General features: G+C 44.9%; 1 pseudogene across 1 annotated transcript; it reads right to left on the reverse strand.

Moving 5' to 3' along the window:
- Positions 1–3,136: 3,136 nt before the first annotated feature.
- LOC308235322 (large ribosomal subunit protein P1-like) lies at positions 3,137–6,079 on the reverse strand (annotated as a pseudogene). Its single transcript has 2 exons — positions 5,885–6,079; positions 3,137–3,590 (listed from the first exon to the last, which is right to left on the reverse strand). The product of its transcript is annotated as a large ribosomal subunit protein P1-like (transcript).
- Positions 6,080–9,709: the final 3,630 nt, after the last annotated feature.

Here is a 9,709-nt window from a genome sequence, read left to right on the forward strand (position 1 = left end):
CTGTTTGTCTATAGATGGAATCTTTTTCAATGAAACATACTTCACGTTAGATGCTCACTAACACATTTTGTGGTAAAAATTATTGTGGGTATAGAGGGAGATGTAATTATTGGATATTTTATCAATGGTTTTACTCTTTTTGGGGGTTACATTACAGAGAATGTACCAACATACAAAATGATGCAGAATTAATTATTCCTTTCTTCCTGTTGTTTATTTTTGATCCCTGGATGTGCCCCAGTCTGCACTCGAACCCGCAATCCTGGCACATTGGGACGATGCTCCAACCAGCAGAGTTACTCGTTGGCCAGGACAAAATAATGAATCTTTTTGTTGTTGTGAATCCTCACCTGAGGCTATTTTTCCATTGATTTTTAGAGAGAGTGAAAGCAAGGGGGACAGACACAGAAAAAGAAACATCAGTGAGAGAGAGATACATAGATTGGCTGCTTCCTGTACCATCCTCAGGGATTGAGCTTTCAACGCAGGCCTATGCCCTGATGTGGAACCAAACGTGACCTAGTTCCTAGGTTGAAGGTCAACCACTGAGCCACCACTGCCAGGCAAATTCTTTGATATTTTCAGTTGGTCACGTCTTTCATTCATGATTCTATTGTATGTTTCAATTCAGGTGGTATGTATTTCAATTTCCCCTTTTGGTGAGGTATTTATAAAGTACTTTCTCATTATATTTTTATTTTGGTTTCATAATATTTTGGTGATTTTGTACAGTTTTTATTTTCTCCTTTTCGGCTTTAAGATTTTCCATTCTTTTTGAGGTAATTAATATATTTCCATTAATGTAGTGCTAGTTTGATTATATTTATTTTGTTTTCTTGATGGTACACTTTTTCTGTTGTTTTTTATTTCATGACGATATCTTTTGTTGAGATTTCTGAAGTATAAAGTAGCAGGCTTTTGAACATGCTTTCTATAGGAAGAAATCCTATCTAATAAAAGAGTAATATGCAAATTAACCATCACTCCACTATGCCCACCAGCCAATCAGGAGCTAATATGCAAATAAACCCAACCAAGATGGCTACGGCCACAGAGAGCAGGAAGGAGGCTTGGGTTTCCCCGGCAATGGAGGAAGCCAAGCTTTCCGCCTGCCCTTGCTGGCCTAGGCGTCCACTCAAGGCTACAAAGTTTCAATTATAGAAGATACATAAATCCCAATAGAAATGGCTGCCGCCATGGAGCAAGCAGAAGGCTTGGCTCCGCTCCAGGCTACAAAGTTTCAATTGTAGAAGATAAATAAACCTCAGATCCCAGGGTCTCCGATTGGGTCTCTAGGGGGTGTGGCCGGCCTGCAAACCACCACAGGCCCCTCGCCTAGACTGCCCCACACCCCAAGGGAACCTCCACCCTGATCTGGGACACGCTTCAGGGCAAACCAGCTGGCCCCGACCCGTGCACCAGGCCTCTATACTATCTAATAAAAGAGTAATATGCAGATTGACCATCACTCCAACACACAAAATGGCTGCCCCCATGTGGACACAAGATGGCCAGCAGGGGAGGGCAGTTGGGAGGGACCAGGCCTGCAAGGGAGGGCAGTTGTGGGCGATCAGGCCAGGAGGGGAGGGCAGTTGGGAGGGACCCAGGCCTGCAGGGGAGAGCAGTTAGGGGTGACCAGACCTGCAGGGGAGGGCAGTTAGGGGCAAACAGGCTGGCAGGGGAGCAGTTAGACATCAATCAGGCTGGCAGGGGAGTGGTTAGGGGGTGATCAGGCTGGCAGGCAGAAGTGATTAGGGGCAATCAGGAAGGCAGGCAGGCGAGCAGTTGGGAGCCAGCAGTCCTGGATTGTGAGACAGATGTCCAACTGCCCGTATAAGCCCAATCCCACCGGAATCGGGCTTAAATGGGCAATCAGACATCCCTCGAGGGGTCCCAGATTGGTGAGGGTGCAGGCTGGGCTGAGGGACACCCCCGCCCCCCCCCCCCCAGTGCACAAATTTCGTGCACCGGGCCTCTAGTAAAGAATAACCATCTGTGGAACAAATTCTACTTTTTGTCAACACTCTTTTCAGGATCTGTATTCAGTTGTCTGTTTAATTTCCCAGTTGAAATGTTCTCTCTTTGTGTCTTTTCAGGCTCCATATACATCCTCAGTACTGCAGTCTTTGTGATGCTTGAATAATTGATCATTTTGTCTTTCTATCATCCACTACAGGGCAGTCATCGTGTACTGCCATTGTGTTCACACTCTGTGTCATGCACAACAGACACTTGTTATTCAAGATGCTTCAAAACAGGGAGATCATTGAGCGTGTACTTCCCTCACCTCTGTCTCTCTTTCCAGCGAAGAACCTGGGAATTGGGAGTGTTTTTATAATATTGCCATTGTGTGACAGGGGGTTTGAGCAGGTATCATTGGCACATGTAAGCAACTCTTTGTCCCTCTTTGATGTGAATTTCCCTCATGGTACCTATCTTGAGCCTTGTTGAATCCTTCACTGGCTCTTGAAGTACTCAAAACTGTCATTTGGCCTATAGTTGGTGGTATCTTCAACGTGCACTCACCTGGTTGTGAAAACTGAAAATGTGTTTTCTTTCACCTATGTCATCTGAAGATGACCAGGCCTTTATGCCAAATATCAGAATACCAGAGTTATTCTCTGAAATGATACTGGTAAGATATAAAACGTGTCGCTTTGATAATGTACAGTTAATGAAAGTCTCGGTATTTGAGGAAGAGTGTGATGAGAACAGAGGTTATTAATGTAATCAGAAGTAATCTGGAGCAGTTTTCATAATAAAATTGTTATTATCTAAAGAGGTCAAGTGTATTATGCCTTTGGGAAACCTTCCACTTTAAAGTCAGTTCCATTGGCAGGTCAGTGTGTTTCTGCACGTGAAGGTTGAAAAAAACTGTTAATGGTATGCATTCTTGGAAAGGAAATCTGGATATAGTAGGAATTCACATAGTCTGTAGTGTAAATAATGATTTGAATTTTGTAAAATGTAGGGTGGCATTAAAGTTTCATGCAATCATTTCTAAAATGTAGAGATTTACAATATACCTATAAAATTTAAATGGGCTAAATTGGGTGATCATTTTTTGTGAGGTTTTTTTTTTTTGAGGGGGGTTTGCAGCGGGTCAGCTTTTATTGACTGCTACAAAACAGCTAGTTTAGTCAAAAAGACCAAAGCCCGTGTTCATCATCAGACTCCTCAGATTCTTCTTTCTTTGCCTCCACTTTGTTTCTCCTCAGCTGGGGCAGCAGCGGTGGCGGGGGCGGGACCTCCTGCTGGTGCAGCACTAGCTGCAGGGCAGGTCCACCAGCCCATACATTGCAGATGAGACTCCCAATGTTGACATTAGCCAGAGCCTTTGCAAACAAGCCTGGCCAGAAAGCTTCAGCATACACACCAGCTGCTTTAATGAGGGCGTTGATCTTTTCCTCCGTCCCGGTCACGTCATCGTCCTGCAGGATACGGGCCGAGTAGATGCAGGCGAGCTCAGAGAGAGGCCAGGGTGAGGTGAGTGCTGGGCGAGCGCTGCCAGGAGCGACACCAGATGAAGTGAGGGCCTCACCCCAAGGCGGCCTTACCTGCCTTGGAAGAACCGAGCACCTTACCTGCAGCTGGGAAAAGAGTGGGGCAATCATTGTTATTATCACTTTCAAATATTTTTATTGAATTCAGAGAGGACCTCACTGTGTACACTTTCCCATGGAATATTGGATACATTGTAAGGCACACTGTTTTCTTCTGTCAGAGAACCAGAGGCCCAGTGCACGTGCACAGGTAGGGTCTTTATTCCTGGCTGCTGATCAGGGCCGATCAGGTCCCACCCGCCTCCCCACCTCCCCACCTCCTCCTTCCCTGGACACCCACGCACCACCGCCACTGGTCCCCTGCCATGTTCCATGCCACCCGCTGGTGGTCAGCGCACATACCGAGTGATCGAACTCCCGAGGGGGCAGTTTGCTTATTAGCCTTTTATTACATAGGATAACACTATTGAGAGAACCTTTTAAAATACTTAACTAGCTTTGTAAATGATATCATCAAAGTTACTTCATTTTCTGTGCCAATGTGTTCAGCTGAAAACTTTTTGAGGGCATGTGAGTTTGTAACATTTAGGGGACAGGAACTACACTCAGGACAGGGCTGTCTGTGTAATAGATTTTCCACAATTAAGAGGAATATTGCAATGCCAGTGACATTGTTGTACCCAAGACACAGAATTGCCATGAACTCTGCATGTGGGAGAGGATATTTTCCCAGGCTGCACTGCTGGCTGAACTCAGAAAAATTAATTCTCAGAAAAATTAATTCTGTTTCTTTCATTTCCTATTTCCTGTTTCTCTCATTTTTCACTCTGTCTTCTAGGCTGCCATTCCTTTTGCAGTGCTGTGACCACAGCATGTGAGGCTTCCTGTCCCACGTCAGCCTGTCAAGCCCCTGTGACTTCCACTCAGTAGTTTGGAATTTATAATGCAGTGACTGACATCAGAATTTGATGAATATTTTGCTTTATTCTCATGAAGTAGGTAGCCCACCATTTGCATTCTCATGCTAACACCTATCGTTTTTAATATGAATATGAAGTTTTGGACTACCACAAATTGGCATCTGTGTACTTTGTAATTGGAAGGATTTTTCTTGTCCTGATTTTCATCGGAAACCTTAATTTCTCAGTGTTATCCCGTTAACTTCTTTATTGGGGTGAAATTAACCCAGGTTAAACAGGTTTTATTCTCATTTGCTTTTATATATATATATGTGTGTGTGTGTGTGTGTGTGTGTGTGTGTGTGTGTATATATATAATTTATACATATAATATATATATATTTTTTTGATTTCTGAGAGGAAGGGAGAGGGAAAAAGAGAAACATCAATGATGAGAGAGAATCTATTCTCCTTTCTTGAATGTAGCCTCATGTTGCTCATTCTTTCTAGAGGAACTCCAGAGACCATGGCAGCTTGGCAGTTGAAACCTTTTATTATTTTGGATGCAGAGTTATTTAGTATACTCACGGCCTGAGCAGAGGTATGTCCATTGGCATTAGTTGTCCCTGGAGTGTTTGCCAAGCCATCACTGTAAGTCCCAGGGACAGCAGGTAAGCAGAGATTGAAATGAAAGCCGCACATTTATTCTCCAGTGTCCTGTGCTGAGTTTGTACAAGGTGGTAAACATCAGTTCCTATGCACGTGCCACCCAAAGGGCTGACAACATCATTGCAGAAACAAGATGTTCAATATTCTTCCACTTTCTGACATACCCCTGGGGCATTCATTTATATATGTATCTCCTGATATTTTGTGACTGGGTCTCATCTGGATCAGGGGCTTTTTGAATTTGTTCTATTACACAACATACTATGGGATCCAGATCATTCATGGAATTCAATCCCATCGAGACAATAGTTCCATGTTCTGGTCCTGTAGTGAGGAATGTTGAGAAGGTGTATTGATAGAAAACACACCTAAGACTTTTTTTTTTTTTTCACATGGCCATTAGGAAAATAGATGAAGCAGACACTGTCCCTTGGGTTAAAGGGCATTCTGTCTTCATTTGGTCCAGAATGCATATTCTTCCACTTTGAGGTGAAAAGCTCTAAATCCGAGATTTTAACATATTTCTCCTCAAGGCACACATGAACTAATTACTGAAATTCAGTGGCCCACCAAAATACATATTTCGCCAATATGCCAAAGGAAAGTCTTGATATTGATTCATGCACAACGCACAGCTATTACTGAGTTGGCTGTTGTCACGTATTTATTCGACAATCTATGGGTAATGTAGTCTGTGCTATTGACTAAACACCCAGGTGTCTGTTTAAAAATTCTTGAAAACCCTTCTCAACCCCCGCTGAACTCGCACGACCTACGGGGTCCGATCCCTGAGCCTCCGCGCCACCGCCTGACCCCGGGAGAAAGGTGCAGGCGGCCTTCTCCCGTCTCCCGCTTGCAACAAGAGGGTGCAACATGCCATTTGGGAAATGGGCGAGGACAGGTCATGCGCCAAATCGCTTTTCGCTCGCGGGTCCCCAGGGAATCACCAGAAAGGGCGGGGACTCTGTCACAGATCCAGAAACTGGGGTCACCCGAGTAACTGGCCATCCCGGTCTCAGGGCTCAAACCCAGTGCCCGGGCTCCTCCCCAGCCTCCGGGCCTTCTTAGAAAATAAGTGGGTTCCCCGGGCTTTCACTAACGCTTCCTTCCTTACAATGAATTGCTCCTGAGCACAGGCATCACAAAGAGCAACACTCAGCCAGCAGCCTGGGAGCAGAGGACCAGGTGGCTGGGTCCTGGGGAACCCGCAACCCTCTTCGACCTCTGCGTCCCCCTCTCCTCCCCACACACAGTAAACATGTCAGGGACAGCGTCCCAGCAGCCCAGGCATTTCGAGGAGGAAAAAAACATGGGTTCAGCTGTCAGGGCGAGAGAAGGCCACTCCCCTCCGTATCTCGTCCCCAGAAGCCAGACACTCGCACTGGAAAACACTCATACACCTTCACACTCGGTCACAGAGGCCAAAGACACACACAGATGCCTGCTTTCACTAAGACCACACACACAATTATGTAAACTGACACAGTGTCAGACTCCAAGATCACACACACACGGGTGGGCATCCACACGCGGCACCTCGCTCACCCGCCCACACAGCGGGGCGGGGCTGTGCACTTGGCCCACAATCTCTAGAGAAGGCAGGGCCTGGGCCACTAGATGGGGACCACCCAGCCAGACCGAGATCCAAGGGGCTCCAACCAGGGCTCAGCGCAGGCTTCCCCACCCACAAAAAAAAAAAAAAGGGAGGGAAGGAGAAAGAGACAGAGAGAGAGAGAGAGAGAGAGAGAGAGAGAGAGAGAGAGAGAGAGAGAGAGAGAAAAGAAAAGAAAGGAAAAGAAAAGAAAAGAAAGAAGAAAAGAAAATCTTGCAGCACACCAGTTTGCCTCTCTGACACTTCGGTTGACAATCTCTGCGGTAAACATATAAATCCATCTTGTATAATGATTCATTTAAGACCACTTTTTCCTTATTGATTTATTTCTCTGGGAGATCTATCCATTGATGTCAATGGGAAGTTAATGTTCCTTCTTATGATTGTACTAGTTAACTTGAAAATGCCAATAATTATATACCCATCAATATTTACTCACAATAGAAATGGTTTCACTGCTTCAACCAGAAGACACAGGGTAGCTGAATGGATAGGGAGAGAAGACCTTTACATACGCTGTCTACATGACACACACTTCAGATCAAAAGACACAGCATGAAAGTAAAGGGTTGGAGAAAAGAAATTTCATGTCTACCTCTGGGCCCCAAAGAAACTACTCTGCGGAGAATGTTGCTCTAGTGAGAGCTCTAATCCTGGACGGTGTACGTTTAATAGGTATGAGGATAACGGTGCTCAGAGTTGGCTGACCCCTGTGGGAGCGCTGACTTTGAGTGAAGGCAGCACATACACAGTGTTTCAATGCCCAGAAAGTTGTGGAAGGAGCTGGAGCAGGTCAGAGCAGGCCTGCTGGGAACCTCAGGTAAAGATGCATCTCTTTTATGTGCACCACTTGATTGATGGCTTTACATTCTCTTTCTGAAATTTGGAAATCCAATAAAGGAAAAAAGTCTGCACTTGGGGGATAAAATGTGATTTCATGGGAATGAAAATTTTAAAATGCTGTGGTTGCAATTCTAATGTCAGACAAAACATAGACTTTGAAAGAGAGGCCATGCCGAAACCGGTTTGGCTCAGTGGATAGAGCGTCGGCCTGCGGACTGCAGCGTCCCGGGTTCGATTCCGGTCAAGGGCATGTACCTTGGTTGCGGGCACATCCCCAGTGGGAGGTGTGCAGGAGGCAGCTGATCGATGTTTCTCTCTCATCGATGTTTCTGGCTCTCTATCCCTCTCCCTTCCTCTCTGTAAAATATCAATAAAATATATTAAAAAAATGAAAGAAAGAGAGGCCATAATAGTAGAGGGATAATTCCTAATCATAAAGGGATCAATTTACCAAGAGGATAAAACCCTTGTAAACATTTATGCATGCAAAGTACGGGGACCTGAGTATATAAAGCAAATATTGGTGGACATAAAGGCAGACATTGATCTTTCCCCCTGGTTTCTTTGTATTTTGGTTGGTGATTTATAGGACTTGGGGAAATAGAGAAACTAGATGCTTCAAGATGTGTGACTTGAAATCTTTTTCCCATCTTATAGACTGTATTTTCCCAGATGTGATGGAGACCTTGAATTCACAGAGCATACATTTTGATGATGAGTAATTTATTTAACCTTTCTCTGTTTTTGTGTTGGTGTCATATCTCAAACTTTACTGTAAAATCAGAGGTCATGAAGATTTAACCCTGCCCTGACCGGTTTGGCTCAGTGGATAGAGCGTCGGCCTGCGGACTGAGGGGTCCCAGGTTCCATTCTGGTCAGGGGCATGTACCTTGGTTGAGGGCACATCCCCGTTGGGGCGTGTGCAGGAGGCAGCTGGTCGATGTTTCTCTCTCATCGATGTTTCTAGCCCTCTACCCTCTCCCTTCCTCTCTGTAAAAAATAAATAAAATATATTTTTTTAAACAGATTTAACCCAACGTTTTTATCTAAGCTTTCTTACATTTAGCTCACACGTGGCTTCTTTGTTTTCACTAAATTATAATCATTTTTATTTCAGTCACCCTCTTAATGAGAGTCCCCAGCTCAACACCAAGGTTTTTTGTGAGAACGGCGTTCAGTGAACAAATAGTTCCTAATCAAAAATCACATTCAGCCGAAACCGGTTTGGCTCAGTGGATAGAGCGTCGGCCTGTGGACTGAAGGGTCCCGGGTTCGATTCCGGTCGGGGGCACGTACCTTGGTTGCGGGCACATCCCCAGTGGGAGGTGTGCAGGAGGCAGCTGATCGATGTCTCTCTCATCGATGTTTCTAACTCTCTATCCCTCTCCCTTCCTCTCTGTGAAATATCAATAAAATATATTTTTAAAAAAATCACATTCATGGTACATTTCAACACTAATTATGTCATTTAAAACCCTCATTTAACCTCAGTTCTATCTCTGAACTTGCCATTTTGTTACCAGTTAGTAATACTTTTGAGTCAAGAAACACCCTAATTCTATTCTGTAATCTCAAATGCACTTATAAAATGAGGCAAAGGGTGTTTCTCCTATCAGTGTATTGTTTCCCACCATAGCTTCCTGCACATTTGTGCACATTAATACATCACTGCACTTGTAGTCTCTGATTTCCTGGTTTGTGTAGAGCTGCCAGGGCATCCCAATGGGGCCCCTAAGCAATCCTTACTGACCAACCTGGCTGGTAGTTCAGAGCAGGGGTGGGCAAACTTTTTGACTCGAGGGCCACAATGGGTTCTTAAACTGGACCGGAGGGCCGGAACAAAAGCATGGATGGAGTGTCCATGTGAACTAATATAAATTCAAAGTAAAGGAGTGGAGGGGAGAGCAAGAGAACCAGATAGAACAGCCGGATCTGGCCCGCGAGCCGTAGTTTGCCCACGGCTGGTCCAGAGCCTACTTGCAGGCTCTAGTCCACGTGTGAATAGACAGCCCTTCTCAACGTGGTCACCTCACCAAAGCCTGTGGCTGAGTTCCATGTTACTGCCTCATGCACACAGGTGTGGTAAGGATGTTAATTTCCTTATGTGAACACAAGCAAACAGTAAAATTGGCTTTAATATGTTTACTAGCACCATTTATACCCAACATAATTTTAAAATTGGA

This window comes from Plecotus auritus, assembly GCF_963455305.1.
Source record: "Plecotus auritus genome assembly, chromosome: 10".
In the NCBI taxonomy this organism is placed as follows: Eukaryota; Metazoa; Chordata; class Mammalia; order Chiroptera; family Vespertilionidae; genus Plecotus; species Plecotus auritus.